This window comes from Pleurodeles waltl, chromosome 2_1, assembly GCF_031143425.1.
Source record: "Pleurodeles waltl isolate 20211129_DDA chromosome 2_1, aPleWal1.hap1.20221129, whole genome shotgun sequence".
Lineage (NCBI taxonomy): Eukaryota > Metazoa > Chordata > Amphibia > Caudata > Salamandridae > Pleurodeles > Pleurodeles waltl.
This window is the reverse complement of record NC_090438.1, coordinates 266515783-266538045: the sequence shown is the minus strand read 5'-3', so window position 1 is coordinate 266538045 and position 22263 is coordinate 266515783. Positions and strand designations below refer to the sequence as shown.

Here is a 22263-nt window from a genome sequence, read left to right as displayed (position 1 = left end):
AAACACCTGGGGTGTGCCAGGGCCTGGGTGGATGATAGAATTGCTACTTTTGGGGAGGAGGCAAATGTCCTCTTTCCCGAGCCTCAGGGAAGCCCCAGGAACCCCATCCCTCAGGACCATTATTCAAAATAAAGGGAGAGGGGATATGGCACCTCTCTCTGAGCTGTATAGGCCCCGGGGACTCCATCCCCGGGGTAAAATGCATTTTAAAAGGTGGTGGGGTGTGCAGTCTCCCACATAAGCCTTAACAGGCTCCAGAGACCCCCTCCCTGGGGCTGAATGCATTGTAAAAGGAAAGGGGTGCACAGCCCCCACTCTCTGAGCCTTAACAGGCCCCAGGAACCACATCCCCCTAGGCCAGGGGTCCTCAAACTTTTTAATGCCGGACCTCCCCAGTTGAAAAATAAAAATCTTTGGGCTCCCCCTCAGAATTTTTCACAATTAGTTTATAAAGATGGCAATGTTTAAATATGTCTATACCTATTTAAACATTGCAGTTAAGTACTGTTACCTTTTTTAAATGCAATAATAGGCTTCTGAATAAAACAAAGCTTGTTATCAGTATAATGCTTCTTTTGGCCAGTGTCTGACACCCCCGCTGGGATCACTTGGGGTCCCCCTGGGTGGGCCTGCCCCCAAGTTTGAAGACCTCTGCCCTAGGCTGAAGTGAACTTTAAAGACAGGAAAGCTATATACCTCCTCCCTGAGCATGTAAAGGACCCAGGGACCCCATTTTCTTGGGGGTTTAAAATACTGGGTCCAAGGAAGCCCATACCTGGGACACAGTAGTGTCCCTGCCTGTATTAGCCCAGGCAGGCAAGCAGAAGTCTATTTCCCATGTAGCAGATGTATTTTTAAATCTCTTGCCAGGTGGTAGCAGACACTAGGGAAGGCATGTCTGCTCCCACCAGGTGGAAGACTTATTTTTTCACCCACGTCCTTCTGTCAGGGAAACACACATGAGATCCTCCCGGGTGATACAAGCAAAAATCAGTTCCTCCTGCCTGGCAGTAGCAGTGCCAGGTCCTGCAGCATGTGGGAACTAGCTAGGGCTCCCTGCTGATTTTGACATGCAGCTGAACCTCTCGTTTCACCTGATGATACCCTTGCAAGAATTTTTTACAGTGTAAATCTTGTACCCCCAGGGTTTGTCAAATGGGGTAATCGGCACTGAATTCCTTGCCTACAAAAGAAAACAGTGAGAGTTCATGTAACAAGATACATGGCTTCAGGCTTTAACACAGTATGTCACATCCACATTTGAGTAACTATTCACTTTGATATATACATGTAATTGTAAATAGATCAGGCCTACTGCCCTTGATAAATCTTTTCATTATAAACAAACCAGACCTATGGCATCTGAAATACTTTTTTCCAATGAACCAGTCATGAATTATTACCATTACCAAATCAGACCTCCTGTATTGAGTATTGAGTATAGACTATCTCACAGGACAACCATTTTGTTAACATCAGAAAGTTATAACTACGTTGTCAAATCAATACAAAATCCTTACTAACAGTTTTTTGGAGTGAGTCACTGACACCAAAATTCATGCCTACTACAGTAGTCTGTACAATTCCGTATAATAAAACATATGCATGCAGGCTTTAACACAACTTGAAAATGATCCACCTCAAAAGTTGATTGCCTTTAACATTTGGGATTGACAATAAGTAGATCAGGCCTATTGGCATGTTCATAACTTTTCATAAGAAATTTGATCAGACTTCTGGAATGTGGCATAACTGGTCCCAATAAACCAGAATATCCTATAGCCTTTACCATTGGCTTAACATTAACCAGCACAGGCCTACCGAAATGTACCTACGCTGGTAACCATTATGGTTACAGTTATACACTTACAAATATGTGCAAGATTTAGTTGGCAAAACAATACACAACAGTTTTCAAAATGGCCTAACAAGGATTATAACAATAAAAATGTATTCCTCCAGTGTTTGTCAGTTGGGTGACCAACAACAAAACCAATGCCTACTATGGTCATCGGAGAGATTTCATATAACAAAATGCTGGTCTACATCCTGGAGCACAAAGTGATAACAATCCACCGTTAAAAAGGGTTTTTTGCCTTTAACAAATTTCTTAAATAAAAAATAAACCAGGCATGCTGCATTTGTAATACCTTTTGTTTATAATCAGTTTAGACCTATGGTACCTGACATGACTCTTCCAAGTGAACCAATCAGGCCCATAGCCTTTATAATTGGCTTGTCACCATAATCAAGTAAGGCTCATTGTACTGGGTGTATATTCTCCCACAAGTCAGCCGTCAGGCATACAGTTAAAAATTACCAATGTATAGAAAATTACATTTGTCAAAGCAAATACTAGCTCTACTAATAGGGCCTAACAACGATTATCAGAGTGCACATTTTCTATGTCCTGTAGCTTGTCAGAGTAGACCCAACACCAAAACTTTTGTCCGCTGCTGCAGTCTGTGAGATTCCATGTAACAATAGCCTTCTCTGCAGGCTTTAATACAGAGTAACACTAATCCTTTCTTCAATGCTTTTTGACTTTAACTTATGCTTCACAAAATAAATATGTTAGGCCTACTACCTTTATCAGAACATTTCATGATAAACAGGTCAGGCCTATACCCTTTACCTTTGTCTTACTGTCATAACTAACTCAGCCAGGCTGTATTGTGCATAAGATTTCCTAGAAGATAAAAGAGTACAATACAAAAACTATTTTTTTGTAGAAGTAAACACCTTCTGCTCAAATCCAGCACTCTAGATAACCAACACATGGATAGAATATAAGCCCCCCTCTCGATCATGTACATGAAAGCTCTTATTCTGTTGACTACGTATGATCTTCCGACAGCTGCGCTGTCAAGCGAGACCTGAAAATAAAGTCCTTGTACTTCAAATGCAATATTTTCTTTACTTTCGTAAATGTATTACTAATGGTACTTAAGGAATTCCTCTCTTCTGTTGGGCTCCTGGATTTAGGATGCATTTTCTTTGACTTTTGCTCAGTAGTTATACAGATTTATTTTTTATCATTTTATTTTTATTCATGCATATTTATTTTTGATCAGTGAATAAATGAAGGGCCTGGTGTATGAAAAATATATTTTGCCATATGTAATTTATGAGAAATACCACATCCCAGATTATGAATCACAAGATACGATATAAGTACCTGTACTTTCTAAAAATGATGATTCATCCTCGTTTGCAATTTCTATGTACCAAATTGCAAATTGAAAGAGGTGTGAACAGTGACTGTCGCACTAGCAGCCAATGATGACCTCACCAAATAAAGGAAGTTACTTTAGTTAAAGGTGCACATCACCCAGGCAAATTCAGTGATAGCAAAGGAGGATTTGTAGCCACCATGTTTAGCCAGGACCCACAAGGGGAAGATGGAAGGAAGAGAAAAAAAAAATAGTGGTGAAGAGCTGGAACATTTTTGTGGAGATGTGTGCCTCAGTGCATGACAATTTGTTTGACAAATTGTCCCTGAAGCTCCAAAAAAACATTTGGAGAAGGATGCATCAAATAAATGCTGTGGGGTCACAAAAAGGTCTGTAGAAAAAATTAGGAAGCAGTGGAGTGTCCTGCATTTCCACACCAAAGTAAAGTTGGCAACTAAGACACATAAGGCTGCAGCTACAGGAGGGGGAGCAAGAACAGAGCCACCGCCTAGGCCTGTATAATAATTAATTTAGTGAGCCTTCTATCATCAAACCATCTCAGGAGTTTCCACTGTATCTGATATATGAGGTAAGGTTATGAAAATATTGTGAAATTGATATAGTTAGTTTTTTTTTTTTTTACCAATAATTTAGGGCCAGATGTAGGAAAATTGCAAATTGCGACTTGCTATTTGCGAGTCCTTCCGACTCGCAAATTGCAAGTCGCAATTTGCAATGCAGAACGGTGTCTCAGACACCGTCTGCGAGTCGGTATGGGGTCGCAGAGACCCACCTCATTAATATTAATGAGGTGGGTCGCAAATTGCGGCCCCATACCGACTATAGGAACTCGCAAACATGGAGGCCTGCTGTAGTCAGCAGACCTCCATGTTCGTGACTGCTTTTAAATAAAGCAGTTTTTTTTTTTTAAGTGTAGCCCGTTTTTCTTAAAGGAAAACGAGCTGCACTTAAAAAAAAAAACGAAACCTTTAGTTTCGGAATTTTTTCAGGGCAGGTAGCGGTCCTTTGGACCACTACCTGCCCTGAAAAAATAGTTTTGGGTCCATTCACAAAGGGGAAGGGGTCCCATGGGGACCCCTTCCAATTTGCGAGTGGGTTACCATCCACTTCAAGTGGATGGTAACTGCGACACCATTTGCGACCGCATATGCGGTCGCAAATGGTATTGCATACCACTACGAATCGCAAATAGGAAGGGAACACCCCTTCCTATTTGCGATTCTGAAATGCATTTTGCGAGTCGGTCCCAACTCGCAAAATGCATTTCTGTATTGGAAACACGCATTTGCTAGTCGCAAACGGCAGATTTTGCCGTTTGCGACTCGCAAAGTGTTTCCTGCATCTGGCCCATAATTCCCTGTAATAAAAATAGGGCCATAGATGTGTTCACAAGCTTATTATACAATTGTTTGGACTGTAAAACTAGGGGGTGGATTTAAAAGAAAGTGGTGCATCGGTCCAGATGTGCTACTTTTCTTACATCCCCCTACTACCACTTAACGACAGCATGGTTGTGCCAATTTACTACATGGTGGACCATGGCGGTTGTTTATGCAATAGCGTCAACATTTATGATTCTATTGTGGCTCTTTGCAAAAAGTTTGACACTAGTTTAGCAAAGCACAGGGAGGAGATAGGTTGATATGGGTGTGTTATTTTAACACCTGCTCTGAGCAGGCGTTAAAAATGAGGTAAAATATGGTACAGTCAAATGTTGTAAATTTCACTGCACCATTTTTTCAGGTTTCCCTGAGTCAGAATGGGCCCCTTGCATACATTATGCCTAGCACAGGCATAATGTCGTGCAAGGGTTTACAAAGTGGCATAATGCATGCATCGAACCACTTTCTAAATATGGCGCAAGAGAAAGGCCTCCTTAACTCCACCTTAGCATTAAAATATGATGCTAGGGTGACGCTAGGGTGGAGCTAGGGTTGCCCAAGGCAGCCCAAGGGGCTTGTAAATCTGCCCCTAGGTTTATGAGCATTTTTCACTTAATGTCTTCACAAAAAGCTTTTCAATGCATTATGGGAATTTTAGTCCAGTTGTTTCCCAAACATTTAATTATCCATTCTAATTTTTTCTTTCTGGTCTTCGTGGTCTAATAATAATATATTTGTGTGAATATAAAAACAATTGGAGTGTTATATCTCTGAAGGTAACACATACTTTTAGTGACACTCTTTTATAAAACGTTTTATTCACTGCATACTGAGTTACAATAAAATAAGTTATAATATTCTTTTAACTCTGACAGCTCAAGCCACTCAGACAGCCCCAACAGAAATAGACAATGTTGGTGAATCCTTCTGTTATACAGAGGCAGAAACGACAGAGACTGCAACATCAATTAATAGGTAGGCAGTTATTTCACCAAGCATCCGAATCACTATCCCTGCAACAACATAAACCACCAACAACTGTCTCTCCGTCTCAATTTTCATAACTCTTCTATTATAAACAGAAGAGAGGCCTTTAAATGCTAGTGTAAGATACAAATTTATTGAAGCGAGGGAATGCTCACCAACTCCAGCGAGGTCCCTGCAGAGGAACCGTTAATGATGAAACACCAAAGAAATCAGCATAGGGCTACCCCGGAATTGAGTAAAAGGGTGACAATATAAAATTAAACTATTTCGGAAAGATATACAACGATTAGACCTGGCTTTTTGTCCAAGTGTCAATGTCTTCTAAAGGATATGCGCACTCAAATGGCTGAGGATTCTGCTGCACACAGACATCACGGAGACTCGGGAACAATTGTTTCCAAACATTTCGATGTCCCTTAAAAGGTTGGTTACAGCCACTGCAACAACTTGTCAACGAATTGCAAACATGCAGGCAGAGCTAGGTAACCACAGTGGTGAGGTACCAAGGAACTTAGCTAAAATAACAAACACTTTAGAGGAAATGCAAATTGCTAATGCGGAGTTAGGCGGCAAGGATGGTAAGAGAAAATGAGCGGCTCACGGAGCGTTTTTGTGTGAACGCCTGCAATATCAAAGTACACTAGGATCCAGGGTGGAGAAGGACAAAGAGGCAGGCGGCATTTCACTAAAGCACCAACTAGTGAACAACAATGGCGCAAACTGAAAAAAAGATAATTTGATCATTCCTTGAAATTCAAGAAAAATGTTGTATTCTTTTTTAAACAAAATGTTATTTCCAAATCCAGAAAACTATGTTGAGAACTAAAATATTCTCAATTTTTAAGTCAACCCATGAATCAATATAAATCAATTCTTTACTAAACTATACTTTTTTTATCCTTCTATGCGATATTGTATGTGATGTGTACCTTAAAACTAGTTATTAGTCATAACATCCCTGTGTGTGTGTATATAAGAAGAATCTTGTAGGAGTGTGATATTTGAGGGGAATTTTCAACATCTACTTCTCTTGATTTATAACTTGCAGTGTCCATTCGAAGTCTCTTTTGGATGGATAGCTTATTCACTATTGCACAAATGACTATGAATGTACTACTCATTGCTGGATCATATACTACGGCACCCACACTTTTGTGCAGAAATTAGAATCTACCTTTAGGTATGTCGAGAGTGCGCTCAATAATGCTCTTTGTTTATGATCATCAATGTATTTCGTTTGCCTAGATGTTTGTGGTTTAAAGTATGGCGTAATGCTTATGCACTGACAGCTGAAATGTAAAATCCTGGTTTCAGATCTATTAAAATATATCAAATTTCAAACAAAGTTTACATCAACATAACATTCACCTAACAGCCACCTGTTTCAAAGGTCTCTTCTTGAGAGCCGCTAATATGGTCCAAAGTGTCTGAAGATGCAAGAATTGAAAGAGGAATGAGCTCTTCCTGAGTATCAAGTAACTAGGTCTATGATGAGGAATGTGGCACTGCACTATACGTGTATAGTTAAGGAGTGATGGCTCGTTCTATTTTGGTATACATATTCCGTTTCAGAGGGTGGACATATTAAAACATGGATACTGACCACACGTCCAGTCACTTGTGAAAAATGAGCTATACCACAGAATCAGAATTTTGTAGCTTCTAACTTAGCAGGGATAGTTGGAAATGCAATATGACAATTAATTCTTTCTGACATTGCGACTAGAAAATTCCTAAAACCCCGAATAAGACACTCTTGATTATCACTTCTGCATCTGTGAGATGCTGGCTTACAGATGCTAAAAGGTGTAAGCTACAAAAAAAACTGAATCTGGGTAGGAAGTGCCCCAATACTTTGTTGACCAGCAAAATGCAGGGTCCAACTCATTAATTAAACCTAGATTTTGTTTTCTAAACCTATACCTAGCATAATCCTGCTCCTCTGTTTGCTCAAATCGCGTCACCATCCATCTGAAAAACTTGTCTCTACCCCTCATTCTCGTCCTCCTCTGTTGGGCTCCAAGAATCTCCATACTCCTTGTTGTAGCATAGAGTGCAGTCATTGTAAAAGTTTGCAATGTATTCCTTTTATATTTGCACCTGGTTACCACCTACTAATATATGGTTTTTAGCACGTGCGATCTGCTGTCTATTGAAGTATTTCCAATTTGTGTATGCTTAATACAGCTAAATAGTGATTCACTATTTGTTAATTGCAATTATCAATCACTAATTATTCGGTACGGTGTGCAATTTTAGGAAATACACATTTAGGGGGTTAATCCAACTTTGGAGGAGGTGGTAATCCGTCCCAAAAGTGACGGATTTACCAACAGCCGTATTACAACTTCCATAGGATATAATGGACTCGTAATACGGCTGGTGGTATATCCGTCACTTTACCGTCACTTTTGGGACGGATTACCACTTCCTCCAAGGTTGGAATAACCCCCTTAGCGATTCACAACACCCTATTTAGCAATTGGAAACCATCATGCAGAATGTTTGTAACTCACTCTTTTTTCGTAAATCAGGCCCCTATTTTATCTCATTGTGCAAAAAGCAAAATGGATTAATGACACATATCGTGCAACCACTAATTACGTTTTTCTGGAAAACGTTGAGGCAGATTTAAGAGCCACTTGCGCCATCATTTCTTTTATGCTAAGGCGGCACTAAAGTGGCTTTTCTGCAACGCCATATTTAGAACATGGCACAATGCAAGTATTGCACCAATTTGTAACCCCTTGCACCACATTATGCCTGTGCCAGGCATAAAGTATGCAAGGGGGGAGTTTGGGAGCTAGGAGGCCCACAACAATGGCGCAGTGAAATGTAAAGGATTTCACTGCATCATTTTTCCGTCATTTTCAACACCTGCTCAGAGTGTGTTTTAAAATGATGTTCTAATAGTAATCTATGGGCCTCCTTGCACTTTGCTGCACTAGGGTCAAAAGTTTTTGATGCTAGTGTAGCAAAGAGCCACAATAGTGCAAAAAAGTTGACGCTATTGTGACAGTGGAGGGGGCAAGAAAAGTGGCGCATCATAGCTGATACTCCACTTTTTCCTAAATATGGGCCATGACTTGCATCCTCTGTTCTACAAGTATGAAAATATGTTAGTGAGAATAACACAAGGCCGCTTGCCCTATCCTTCTAAGTGCAGATGGTTTGCACTGCAGGAAATCCATTGGAGTTGGGTTAATTATTTTTACTTTTTACTTCACTTCAAAATTACCCCTTCTATATTCCCTAAGAGTGGATGTTACATGTACTTTTACAGGCTTAATATAATGCATAATGTCTGGTCTATTTAAATGTAGGTTCTAAAGTGCGGATAAGTGGGTTAAAGAAAATTACAAAGCTTATGAAAACCCTAAAAACTGCGGCTTTCCATGCTTTCACCTCATTTTCGTTCCACACGTACTCAATTTTCCTTAGGGAATTCCTTCTTAACTACCTCTAGATGTCATTTACGATGGATAACTCCATGCGTGTTTTGTTATGTTTTTTTGTTGTATAAAGAACTGCTATCACCACAAAGGGGTATCTTGATGATGGAGAACAAGCAATTGGCAAGACAACGTGACGGGACCAAACAAATCCATTTGTAAAATTAGCCATGTGTTCAAAGTTTTTCTGAACATAAGTTTAGCAAGTATCTAAAATTAAGTGGCAAGGAATTCCACTTTAAGGCAGCTTCTATTGAGAAAGCAAGGTTGTATTTACAAACAACTTATAAGTACAAGTAAATCTGGAATAATACTTATTACACAGTCCAACTCTTGCGTGCTCCTGGAATATTACAGTACCCATACCACGTATAGCTTTCTGTGTGTGTTTTGTGCTTTCATAGTTAGGCCTTATGCTTTAAGACGTGATTCAAGCAGAAAAATGTGAACCATACTACATACTGTCATAAACAAAATCATTGGTCCATCTGAGATAAATCGTTTTTCTCTCAGTGCTGCAGTGATGGGTCAGGGTGAGAAGAGAATTTTTTTTTTGTCCTCAAACATCATCACCATTAAGCTTATTCAGGTGGGCTAACCTTAAAAGCCAGTGCGCAGGAAGCCCATGGCCATCTAGATCTCTGGATGAGACCCAATTCCCGACCTAGCCAGGTCCAGACGAATAATCATTGGACATTTGTTACGACTCTGTCGTCCCATTTCTAGGCGGCGCTGTAAGGGGACTGTCGGAACCCTGGGAATCACCTTAAACACTTATCTAGAGTCCCTTGCTGACTCCTGTTTGTTTCTCTTTTCTCCATGGTACACTTGTGTAGTACTACATTTGCTTCCTGGGACTGCAAATCCCATAATGCGCAGCTTGGTAGTCAGGAAAACCCGGATTCTATTTCCCATTGTTTTCTATGGGAGAAGTCCAGTTGCTCCTTTTCACCGGATCCTCTCCTCCAGGACTTGCAAGTGTCTGAAACTACACACACCTGAGACCTCTCCTGTGCAGCCCAGCTTGGAACTGCTTATAAGCAGCCATTTCCTCAAGATCCCTGTTGTGCATTGGAGTTCGATTCCTTTGTGTTACAGACACCTTGTCGGATGGTGTTCCAGTTTTGTTCCTGTTCTGTTCCAGCTTGATCCTGTTTCCTGTTTCTCTGCCCTGCTCCTGATTGTTCCAGCCAGAGTCTGCTCCCTATTTCTTAGCCTTGTACCTGTTTGTTTCTTCCAAAGCCTGCTCCCTGTTTCTCTGCCCTGCTCCTGCCTTGTTTCAGCCTGAACCTTCTCTCTTTTTTCCAGTCCTGTTTACTGCTCATTTCCTACTCCCTGTATTCCAGTCCTGTCCTTGCCTGTTCCAGCCAGAGCCTGTTCTCAGTTTCCCAGTCCTGTCTCTCTCTGTCCCAGCCAGAAGTTTGCGCCCTGTTTTCAAGTCCTAGACACGCCTTTGCTTCAGCCTGAGCCTGTTCCTAGTTCTTGCCTCTGCCTCTTTGTTTGTTCCCTTCTGTTTCTGTTTCTTCTTGGTTCTTTGTGTCTGGTAAGTGTTCTATCAGTCTTCACCAGTGTATACGTGTCCTCCTGTGTACTGGGGTTGGCTCCTGGTTTCCAGGAGGCAATTCCAGCCCCCATCCTTGTCCAGTGTTATACGTTGTATTTCGTGCCTAACAGTGACAGTGTGCTATTGCTGTTTTCTCAGGAATCGCCACTGTGTTTCGAGCTGGACCCACAAGAGCGTGTCCTGTGTATGTAAGTACTATCCTTGTTTGTGCTCTAGGGTCCAGAGACAGAATCACTTCTGCTGCCTCCTTTCTATGGGGCTGGCAGGGTGACTATCTGTAAGAGCAAACTGCACAGAGGCATTGAGATTCCCTGTCACTGTGGGAGGTTCTGCGCCTTACTCTGTGTACAACCCCAGCGTGTTTGTCCACTAGTAATCCGTTTCCTGTTTGTTCACACAAGGGTTGCTCTGCTTTTACTTTCCTGTTTCCTGTGCCTATCCGTAGCTGTCCATTCCGTGTATGCCTTTAGCTGCTCCTCTGCCCCAGTGTACTACCTCTTTAGGATATTCGGTGACCTCAAGGGGTGTCCCAACCAAAGTCCTGATCAGACCCGCCCGAAACCGTGACAGAATGCACGACCCAAAGATGTCAAGCTCCCCAGGCAGCAAAGGCACACACAGACCTAAAATGCTTTCCTGTCATGTTAAGACACCCCTTTCTAAGCCTATACATTCTCTGAAATCCTCTAAAAAAGACCTTAGTTTAAAGGATAGACTTGTTAAAGAAAACCATAACTTGCAAGTTCAGTACTATACTGAGTGGCTTGCTAATCTTTCAATGATAGACTATTATGTTATTTGTGGCTATGACCCCCAGTCCCTGTCTGTAGAAGAATTACAAGGACGTAATGAGTTTTTGCAGTACCTATTAGTTGAAGCCAGTAAGAGTGTTCATAACCGTGGAAGTGCTTTTGCTACCTCTGCACAAGACATTTACTCTCAAGAAAAGATGGTTAATTCCTCGCCTCATGCTAGTGCATCCCACATTCACTTCCAGGACTCTGTCAAAACAAAGAACCCTGACACTGTTCAAGAAGCCACACTAGGGATTCCCTTGTTTTCTGTTGAGTGCTTCAGCCCATCTAGGCCAGTTTCTCAGAATTCAAAGTGCAGTGCTGACTCTTAGAAAGATCTATCAGTCCCTCAGAGCTTTCAAGTCAGCAGGCTAGACCCTGTATCTAAGGGATCAGTAAAAACTGTGGGATTCCTTAGTTCAACTCAAATGGCTTGTGCTCCTCCCAAATTGGATGACAGTACATCAGTCTCAATTACTAAGTCTTGTGCTGACTCTTGTAAGGATCTATCAGTCCCTCAGTGCTTTCAAGTGAGCAGGATAGAACCTTTATCAAATGGATCAGTAAAGACTGTGGGATTCCTTAGTTCCACTCATAAGGCTTGTGCTCTTCCCAAACTAGATGATAATACACCAGTCTCAATCCCTAAAAACTCTGCTAAACCCTTTTCTATTCTGAGTGGGTTTGAAAACAATATGGACATACACACACTAAAAGAGCAGTTTTGGCAGATTAAAAGGCAGATATTGGACTTCTATGATGAATATGTTATAACATACACTAGAAATCTTGCTCGGGGGCTCTTTTCATCAATGCATATTTCACTGTTGGCAGAACCAGACATTCTGTTTATCTGTAAGGTAGAAGAAGTAACAGAGAAGCTGATGGAAACTACTGCAAGGCAATTTGAAAACCTGAAAAAAGAAAATGATCACCAGCTTTGGCTTAAAGAACAGTATGCTACCTCATGTGCCTCTCCAAAGACTGCTATAAAGCAGATTTTCCCTGCTATGAATGAATGTCAAAAGACTGCTCCAGTTATAAATATATCAGCCTCTTCTTCAGACTCTCTCTCAGCTTGTAGTTTTCCAGAGAATATCCCTGTGCAGTTGACTGAATCACTGACATCTGTGAGAGATTTGACACCTCTTGATTCAAAGGATGGATCAGAGTCTTCAGAAGGAAGTTTCTCAGCCCCTCTATCAGAACAAATAAAGCCAAAGGAAGAAGAGAGTTCTGATGCAGACTCCAATAGCTGCATCTTAAGAAACCAATATATGACTTTACTGGAGATTAATGGCAAGTTGTGCAACAGTGTTGAAGAATCTGAATCTAGTGATGACAGTGGTTTCTGCCTTGCAGTGAAGAAACCTGCAGATAGTGCTGTTCAAATGGCACTCACACCAGAATTTGCAGATTGTGGGGATACTCCTGCCCTTTCAAACAATATCATAGAATTTTCAGATAATGATGAGACAGTTCCTGTTTCAAGTGAACTAATGGATTTTTCTGACCGTGAAGAAATACCCGCAATTACTAAGAATGTAATGGACTTCTCAGAAAGTTTAAAAATCTCTTCTGTGTCAAAGCAAACTGTGGAGATTTCAGACAAGGAAGAAAGCCAGCAATCTGAAACTAAACAGCCTGTCATAAGAAATGAGAGCCTTCTCCTAGAACTGGACATAGTTGCAGCCTCAACCACTGATCCTGACCTGCTGATCCCTGCCATTGTGTATCCTGTTTCCAGCTCCACGATTAGTGAAGAACAGATCTCTGAGCTACCGGTATCTGATCTTGATGTAAAATCAGCCACACCAATGTCACCTGCTGTGTCTCTTAAACTAAAGACTCCTAAAAACCAGCAATCTGAAACCGAAGCTCAAGTGCTGAAAGATGTAATATTTCCCACTAAAACTAAAGACTTGAATTTGAATCTTGTATTCGAAGATCTGATGAGAAGTACTGTTCTAGTGTTTTATTTCAAGAAACCATCATCAATTCAAAGGCAAGAGCTGAAAATGTAGATACCAATGTAAAGGCGATTTCTGAAGAGACTCCGGTTCCATTTCTTTCCAAAAAACAACCTTTCAGTGTTAACAGAGTTGAAGATCAACTACCTGTAGTAGAAACGCTTTGCAAAGAAACCATTTCTGATACCATGAATACACCACAGAGCACTTGCAATGATGACATCTCAGTCTTGTCTGAAGATCACCCTAAAGAATTAGCTTGTGGAACTTCTACATTTTCAGATGTTAATCCAGTTTCTAAAGACTTAAAAACTCTTGTTGATCCTGAATTTGATACTCCGAATCCATCCAAAACTGAAAAATCTGACTTTTTCATGTTTACCTTGAGAACACCAGTTAGCCATGTCTCCCAAGTCTCTATGCTTTGCAAGCCTCAGACCACAACCTTTGCAAATACTGCTGCAGAAACTGACATATCCTGCTTGTCGGAAGGTGTTACAGACCTGACAGTTACTAATACACCAATTATCTCCTCCAAAGAAGAAAGTATTGAACAGGAAACTAATGTCATAAAGAATAACGTCCATAATGCCATTTCAGATCTCCTTGCTCCTGAATCCACTTCACCAGAAACCAACTCCATGCACTCCTCCCATATCACTCGAACAATAAAGAGGAAAGACATCGGAGCCCATATGGGTATTAATACATGCTTTGCTCATTGGAAGATTCACCTATGTCAGGACTGTAAACTTATCCACCAAGGTTGGTGTTGGATTTTCTTGCTGTGGCTTTTCCTCTTCAAATTTTTTCAGCCAAAGGATCGCCTTCTCTTCTTGAGCAGACTGGTGGGAGGGGGTATACTGTTACGACTCTGTCGTCCCATTTCTAGGCGGCGCTGTAAGGGGACTGTCGGAACCCTGGGAATCACCTTAAAGACTTATCTAGAGTCCCTTGCTGACTCCTGTTTGTTTCTCTTTTCTCCATGGTACACTTGTGTAGTAGTACATTTGCTTCCTGGGACTGCAAATCCCATAATGCGCAGCTTGGTAGTCAGGAAAACCCGGATTCTATTTCCCATTGTTTTCTATGGGAGAAGTCCAGTTGCTCCTTTTCACCGGATCCTCTCCTCCAGGACTTGCAAGTGTCTGAAACTACACACACCTGAGACCTCTCCTGTGCAGCCCAGCTTGGAACTGCTTATAAGCAGCCATTTCCTCAAGATCCCTGTTGTGCATTGGAGTTCGATTCCTTTGTGTTACAGACCCCTTGTCGGATGGTGTTCCAGTTTTGTTCCTGTTCTGTTCCAGCTTGATCCTGTTTCCTGTTTCTCTGCCCTGCTCCTGATTGTTCCAGCCAGAGTCTGCTCCCTATTTCTTAGCCTTGTACCTGTTTGTTTCTTCCAAAGCCTGCTCCCTGTTTCTCTGCCCTGCTCCTGCCTTGTTTCAGCCTGAACCTTCTCTCTTTTTCCCAGTCCTGTTTACTGCTCATTTCCTACTCCCTGTATTCCAGTCCTGTCCTTGCCTGTTCCAGCCAGAGCCTGTTCTCAGTTTCCCAGTCCTGTCTCTCTCTGTCCCAGCCAGAAGTTTGCGCCCTGTTTTCAAGTCCTAGACACGCCTTTGCTTCAGCCTGAGCCTGTTCCTAGTTCTTGCCTCTGCCTCTTTGTTTGTTCCCTTCTGTTTCTGTTTCTTCTTGGTTCTTTGTGTCTGGTAAGTGTTCTATCAGTCTTCACCAGTGTATACGTGTCCTCCTGTGTACTGGGGTTGGCTCCTGGTTTCCAGGAGGCAATTCCAGCCCCCATCCTTGTCCAGTGTTATACGTTGTATTTCGTGCCTAACAGTGACAGTGTGCTATTGCTGTTTTCTCAGGAATCGCCACTGTGTTTCAAGCTGGACCCACAAGAGCGTGTCCTGTGTATGTAAGTACTATCCTTGTTTGTGCTCTAGGGTCCAGAGACAGAATCACTTCTGCTGCCTCCTTTCTATGGGGCTGGCAGGGTGACTATCTGTAAGAGCAAACTGCACAGAGGCATTGAGATTCCCTGTCACTGTGGGAGGTTCTGCGCCTTACTCTGTGTACAACCCCAGCGTGTTTGTCCACTAGTAATCCGTTTCCTGTTTGTTCACACAAGGGTTGCTCTGCTTTTACTATCCTGTTTCCTGTGCCTATCCGTAGCTGTCCATTCCGTGTATGCCTTTAGCTGCTCCTCTGCCCCAGTGTACTACCTCTTTAGGATATTCGGTGACCTCAAGGGGTGTCCCAACCAAAGTCCTGATCAGACCCGCCCGAAACCGTGACAACATTAGGCAATAACCATCTCATATCTTTAAGAGATCCCATATCCGATTACCAATCCTCCTCGATTCGCTTTTATCTGTACCTTTAAAGAAAAGAACAGATCTTCTCCATTCCTTCCAATTGGTGGGGGGGGGGGTGGTTTGGATCCAGCTTCTGCACACTTCCCTTCTCGCAAGTAAAGTTAGGATAAATACCATCCCTCTTTGATAGAGATTAAGCTCAGTTAAAGAACACATAGGGAGCTGGTAGGAAGGTACATCAATATCGCTAAGTAATACCCCAAATATGATTAGCTGGGTGGTCATTACAACCACGAAACCCAAGTAGTTAGATATTGTCTTACCCATCGCTGACCAGAAGCCCGGAAGTTTTGGACATGAGGCAAACATATGTACATCATCTGCCCCTATACTGCCACACTGCTTACGCTCTGAAGTCACGCTACTTCTCTTTATCTTCGCCATCCTTTCTGGTGTCCAATATTTCCTATGAAGAGAGGATTGTGAGAAGAGATTTTTCCCAGCAAACTGGACAGGAAGTACAACATACCAGAGATAAGAGCAGTTTGCACTTAATGCTTTTTTACTATGTTGTCTTTTTCCTCAGCATCTATTCCTCCATGAAAAAGAATGACAACTCTGTCAAACAAGTCCTTACACCCAAGTTAGAAGTTCTTTCCCCTCATAATTTACACATTACAGACTTTGGCTGTCATTACAACATTGGCGTTAAAAGCCGCTTACCGCCGTGCAGAAGACCGCCAACACACTGACGCGGTCGCGGAATTCCGCCACAGCTATTATGACCCACATTTCGGAATCCGCCAAAATACAGACACCCACACAAGTCCGCCACACCAAAGGTCAGTGATAAACTGGCGAAAACAAAACCTCCACCATCACGCCAACAGAAATACGCCCACACTATCACGACACACGAATCCACGCGGCGGTCTATCAACCGCGGTATTCCATTGGCGGTACACAACGCCGTGCTCAAAATACACACACACATACAAAACACAGCAACATTGGACAATTCCAAATACACACAACTGATACACATGCACACACCACTCCCACGCATCCAATACAATATAAAACACACACCCACATCACACACAAACCCCTACTACCAAAAATTGAGAACGAAGCACAGAGAGAGACACCACCAGCAAGAACAACAGCATCCACAGGTACATAACACCATCAACCACACAACTACCACGCACCTCACACAACACACCACTACATATCACCACAGTTATCACCACACACACCACCCCACACATCACCCACACCACCCCATGGCACGGCAAAGACACCCCAGGTTCTCGGAGGAGGAGGTCAGGGTCATGGTGGAGGAAATCGTCCGGGTAGAGCCACAACTATTTGGATCACAGGTTCAGAACACCTTAATTGCAAGGAAGATGGAGCTATGGCGAAGAATAGTCGACAGGGTCAATGCAGTCGGACAACACCCAAGAAATCGGGAGGACATCAGGAAAAGGTGGAACGACCTACGGGGGAAAGTGCGTTCCGTGGTCTCAAGACACAACCTGGCGGTTCAGCGGACTGGCGGCGGACCCCCACCTCCTCCCCCACAACTAACAACATGGGAGGAGCAGGTCTTGGCGATTCTGCATCATGAGGGCCTCGCAGGAGTTGGTGGAGGAATGGACTCTGGTAAGTCAAATCTTAACTATTATATCCCCCACCCTACCTGCATGCTATCACATACCCCCACCCTCGCCCTCACCCCTATCACTCCAACTCCTCACAAATGTACCAATATCACAAACCACCCATCCCAACACCAAGCCCTGCATGCAACAACATATCATGGACACCCATCACAAAAGCATGCCCACTGCACATACCCATACAACCCCCTAAACCATCATCACACAAGGTCCCACACAGGAATGCTAGCACTGGGGTACACAGTCACCCACCCATTGCACACCATGACACACACAAATGCAATAATCATGCCTTTACACCCCTGCAGGACCACTACCCAACGTCACCAGACAGGAGGGTCCAGACATGTCCACTCCACCCACAGAAGAGGCCCACAGTGATGACAGCAGCTCTGTCCAACTGGATCTAGATGACCAGCCCGGACCATCGGGGACCTCTGGACAGTAGGTTCCCCTCACACAGGCACAGGCTACCACAGACCTTCCCCCCTCTGGAAACACCAGCACAGCACCCACCCAGTGGGCCCATACCTCCGTCCCCAGGACACGTCTATCAGCTGTGTGTCCACCACTACAGGGAACCCAGGATAACCCACCACCTCAACAACAACAGGGACCTGGGGACAGTGGCAGTGGGCACACGGTCCAGGGGACGGAGGCCCAGGAACACAGGGGAACTGGGAGGGCTGCCCTGCGACAGGGGGCGGACAGGCCAAGGGAACTCACTCTCCACGAGGCCCTCTCCTACATCATGGGAGCATACCACCACTCCCAGGAGACGATGGCAACGGTACTGGCCAAGTTTCAGGAGACCCAGCGCATGTAGGAGGAACAGTATATGGGCTTCAGGGAGGAACTCAGAACCATCAGCTCCGCCCTGGGCACCATCGTAGGGGTGCTGAAGGAACTACTTAACACCAGGAGGGACACTGTGGCACTCCAAGGGGCCCCTGACACTAGCATTGACGAAGAACTGCCCACAACCTCTGCTGGCGCTAGTGGACAGGACGCCCCACCACAGGACCACCACACCAACACCCCACCCCCTGCAGACGGAGAACCACCCCGCAAACGGTCCCTGAGATCCATGAACAAGACAGAGCATGATGCCAAGACCCCCACCAGGAAATGAGACCACCCTGATTGTCATCCCACTGTCCCACTTTGTCACCCTGTCCATAATTAAACTGCCCCAGCTCCACTTCCAATGCCGATATGGGCAATGCACCTGTGAGACTAATAGACTGGTAACTCCTCCGCCATCACCCCTCACCATTTAACTTCCCCCTCCAATATTTTGCATTTAAATAAACACACCTAAAGCACAAAATGATCTGGAGTCTGTCTGTGATTTCGAATATTTGCAATTACAGTGACAAAATGTTCTTGAAATAGTAATGTCAACATACCTATGTCACACAGCGCTAATCCATGAGGAATCTAAGCAGATGACACACGTTGGGACCCACATCTGTGAAACCGTAAGGGAAAGTGACAACTCAGTGACCATACACTGGGTGAAAACGACAGACAGTAGAGAGGTAGTAGTTGAAAAGTACATGTAGTAGGCAGGAATGTATTCTCACCTGGGTTTCACTGGAAATATTGCTGGATCACTGAGTCCCTGTTCTGCATGTCTTCTTCCTCTGCTTCATCCTCATCACTGTCCACAGGCTCCACAGCTGCCACAACACCGCCATCTGGACCATCCTCCTGCAGAAAAGGCACCTGTCGTCGCAAAGCCAAGTGGTGAAGCATACAGCAGGCCACGATGATCTGGCACACCTTCTTTGGTGAGTAGAATAGGGATCCACCTGTCATATGCAGGCACCTGAACCTGGCCTTCAGGAGGCCGAACGTCCGCTCGATCACCCTCCTAGTTCGCCCATGGGCCTCATTGTAGCGTTCCTTTGCCCTGGGATTCCTCACTGGGGTCAGTAGCCATGACAGGTTGGGGTAACCAGAGTCACCTGCAAATGGCGAGGGACAACTGTTAGACACACACTAACCTGTATGGATAACCCCAGACAACCATTCCCACTGTCTTGCTTCCAGGGGCTCACCTAATAGCCACACACAGTGCCTCTGGAGTTGGCCCATCACATAAGGGATGCTCCTATTCCGCAGGATGTAGGCGTCATGCGCTGAGCCAGGGAACATGGCATTCACATGGGAGATGTACTGGTCTGCCAAACACACCATCTGTACATTCATGGAATGATAACTCTTCCGGTTTCTGTACACCTGTTCACTCCTGTGGGGGGGGACCAAAACCACATGGGTCCCATCATTGGCACCTATGATGTTGGGGATATGTCCAAGGGCATAGTAGTCACCTTTCACTGTATGCAAATCCTCCACCTGAGGGAAAACAATGTAGCTCGGGATGTGTTTCAGCAGGGCAGACAACACTCTGGACAATACGTTGGAAAACATAGCCTGGGACATCCCTGATGCCATGGCCACATTTGTTTGAAAATACCCACTTGCAAGGAAATGGAGCACTGATAGCACCTGCACTTGAGGGGGGATTCCTGTGGGATGGCGGATTGCTGATATCAAGTCTGGCTCCAACTGGGTACACACTTCCTGGATTGTGGCACGGTCAACCCTGTAGGTGATTATCAAATGTCTTTCCTCCATTGTCGACAGGTCCACCAGCGGTCGGTACACCGGAGGATTCCGCCATCTCCTCACATGTCCCAGCGGACGGTGCCTATGAAGGACAACAGCGACTACAGAGTCAAACAACTCAGAGGTACGTACACACAGTTTACCCAGAACACCAATCATACACAATAGGTGGCCTGTATGTGTGTTGAGACTAGGCCTAGGTATGTGTGACGCAGTTGGAAATTAGGACATGTGGGCCCCTGAAATGGCGGCTGCCTGACCTCTAAAGTGGGACAATAGGATGTGAGGTAACTGCACTGGCGTTGTACACCGTCGCGGTAGGCGGTCGAAGACCGCAGCGCAATGCTGCATTGGTTAACATTGGACCCTATGGGTCCCAGGAGCCAATGACGATGTACGCCGGCGGTGATGGTACGCACCGCCGTGGATGTGACCGCTGCGGTCATGACCACCATTTACTATCTGTTCAATCACTCGATACCTGATCTTCGACAGGAGAGGACCTACACTGCAAGTGCTGCTGTGACCTCGGTCTGGAAGAGACAATGGCTCGTGCGTCTGGGGAAAGGGCCCCTGCCTTCACATCAGAGGAGTTGGAGAAGCTCGTTGATGGGGTCCTCCCCCAGTACACGCTACTCTACGGTCCTCCAGACAAACAGGTAAGTACACAGGGAGCATGTCGTATGGGCTATGCCTGTGTGGAGAGGGCTGGATGTAAGAAGGAAGGGGGCAGAGTTCTGCGTGCATGAAAGACAGTGGGTGCATGTGCCACATGGCAAGGGTAGGGATGAGGGCCAATCACTTTGACGGTGCAGTTGGTAATGACTTCTCTTCTTCCCCTGTACATTTCATGTAGGTCAGCGTCCACCAGAAGAAAGATATTTGGCATGCCATCGCCAAGGACGTCCGGACCCTGGGGGTCTACCACAGACGGAGCACCCACTGCCGGAAAAGATGGGAGGACATTCGCTGCTGGAGCAAGAAGACGGCGGAGGCTCAGCTGGGCATGGCCTCACAACGTGGGAGGGGTGCCCGTCGAACCATGACCCCCTGATGTGTAGGATCCTGGCGGTGGCCTATCCGGAGTTGGATGGGCGCTTGAGGGCATCACAGCAGACACAAGGGGGTGAGTACACTCTCATTCAGCTGACTTTGCGCGCAGTGGAGTTGTCTGGGTGGGGGAGGAGGGCTGTGGGTTTCCCTAGGCCAGGGCGAGTTCCGTAGGCTAGGCCCCTCCGTAAGGCATGGCCCTGTTGTCCCCCACCCCACCTTTGTAGAGTTCCAAGTACAGCTATTCATGCCCCTGTGTCATCTATGTGTGCAGGCCATTTCCCAGGAATTGCACTGTAGAGCCCAAGAGCGCAGCGGGCTTCTGTGTCTGTCTTGTCCGCCAACGGTAGCGGTAATCCATGCACTCAACATGTCTTTATTCTGTTTCCCCCCTTTTTGTGGTTTCCCTGTTCTTGTGTGCATTAGCATCATCAGGCGGAGGAGCAGTGGCACCAGAGCACGAGGGAGCTGCATCCCACATGCCCATGGAGGGCCACACTACGGACAGAGAATTCACCAGTGGGACGGAGGGCGATGGGAGCTCCACGGACACACAGGACAGGAGCTGACACCAGTGACACAGACCCGTCCTCTGATGGGAGCTCCCTTGTGGTGGCGGCAACATCTCTGCCCCCCACATCTACAGGTACAGCCACCACCCCCCCTACCAGCACCCCCCTCCCAGCAGCCCCTCAGCCTTCGCCCGTGCCCGCTCACCCAGGAGGGTGGGCATCACCTTCTACCCAGGCACCTCAGGCCCTGCCCCAGTCACCCCTGCTGCCCTCAGTGAGGAGGCCCATGACCTCCTCAGGTCACTTACTGTTGGGCAGTCTACCATTTTGAATGCCATCCAGGGTGTAGAAAGGCAGTTGCAACAAACTAATACATTCCTGGAGGGCATTCATTCTGGTCAGGCGGCCCTTAACCGAGCCTTTCAAACTAAGGCCTCAGCACTGATGGCAGCCATTGTCCATGTGTCTAGCCTCCCCCCTCCAACTTCCTCCACCCAGACCCAATCCACTGTACCTCTGCCTATCCCAAGCACACCATCAGACCAGCTTGCACACACCTCACCACACAAGGGAAGCTCAGGCAAACATAAGCACCACACATCCCACAGGCACTCACACAAGCATCACACACATGCAGACACACCAACATCCACTGCCTTCACTGTGTCCCCCTCCTCGTCGTCTCCCTCCTCCCTCCCAGTCTCGTCTACACACATACCTGCAT

The 22263-nt window shown here is 45.1% G+C and overlaps 1 long non-coding RNA gene across 3 annotated transcripts in view; it reads right to left on the bottom strand.

Annotated features, from left to right (window-relative positions):
- The window catches only part of LOC138258694 (uncharacterized), a 392773-nt gene that overhangs the window by 176854 nt on the left and 193656 nt on the right, over positions 1-22263 (bottom strand). For 2 of the 3 annotated variants that reach the window (XR_011198512.1, XR_011198508.1), the window contains exon 3: positions 15985-16127. The exons of the other annotated variant lie outside the window; for it this stretch is intronic. This is a non-coding gene — a long non-coding RNA (uncharacterized lncRNA). The remainder of the gene's footprint in view (positions 1-15984; positions 16128-22263) is intronic. 3 annotated transcript variants of the gene reach the window in all.